This window comes from Arachis ipaensis, chromosome B03, assembly GCF_000816755.2.
Source record: "Arachis ipaensis cultivar K30076 chromosome B03, Araip1.1, whole genome shotgun sequence".
Taxonomy (NCBI): Eukaryota; Viridiplantae; Streptophyta; class Magnoliopsida; order Fabales; family Fabaceae; genus Arachis; species Arachis ipaensis.
Window position 1 is genome coordinate 16,969,174 of NC_029787.2, and position 1,308 is coordinate 16,970,481.

Below are 1,308 nucleotides of genomic sequence, written 5' to 3' on the forward strand. Positions count from 1 at the left end.
GTTACAGTTTAAAATATTATTTTAATATAATTTTTTAATATTATAAAAAAATTTTGTATAATAATTAATTTTAATGAATAAAAAATACTCATATATTTTATATTTATATATTTAATATTTAATTATTTAAAAATAAAAGATTCTATTGCCATTTAAAATATTGTGTATTAAAGTATTATCATTTAAAATATTTAATTATGTACTAAAATATTCTGTATTTATTAGAGTCCATCAATACTCTTCTTTTATGTTAACCATTGATTTCCATCTAATATAATCTAATGGTCTATATAAATGTGGCATATCCAATAAGCACATAATTACTGTGCTCATTTTAGACATACCCCAAAAAATGCATAAAAAATCGGGCAAGATAATAGTTAACTGTTATGAAAAGTCAAACGTCTTACTATTTACAAGTTGCATTGAAGACTGTCGTTAGTCAATTTGAATCAAATAAGCATCACTTTATTCGTATTTATTTTAAAACTTATTTTATGTTTATTTTATTTTATTTTATTTTTTTGTTTTAGGTCCAATTATAATTTGACCTATTTTTATTTTAGTAAACTCATGAATTAGAATTTTAAACTTAGGAGGTATAAAAACTTCTAAAACCTTGTAGCCACTGTTTTTTTTATTTTGATGAATAAAAATTTTTTTGAATTTCTAAAAAAAGTTTGAGTGTGGTGAACAGAAGAGGTAGAGTGATTCTTTTAATTATTACACCATCAAATATATTCAAATAATAATAATCACATAATTATTAATAATAATAAATGCTATACAAATGAATTCAATATAAAACTTGAGTACAATACCTATCACTTTGGATAAAATAAAATCTTAATTAATAAAGGCGAGGGAACTCTATAAAAACAACAGGTATCACAAGTAAATATGCTAATCGTCCGCAGCTTCATACTGAATCTTCAAACCTCTCGCTAAAAGGGTCGAAAATAAAAAGAAAGTAGAGTAGTAACGCTTTATTTTTAGTACGATCATGACGTGCTGAAAATTAGGGTGTTACAATTGATCTCTATAATTTTAATTAATTTTCAGTTAGGTCCTTATATCTCTTTTTTTTCGATTGAGTCTCTATACCATATTATATTTTGTAACTAAGTTCCTATTGTCACAAAATCGTTAGAATTAACAGAATATTCTATTAAACAAAACGAATATGTCTAATACTTGACTAAATATTTTATATAGTTTAACAGAATATTCTATTAATTCTAATATTTTTGTCATGATAAGAGTTTAATAGGGATAAATTTTCAATAAAATTTAAATAAATTTTAAAAC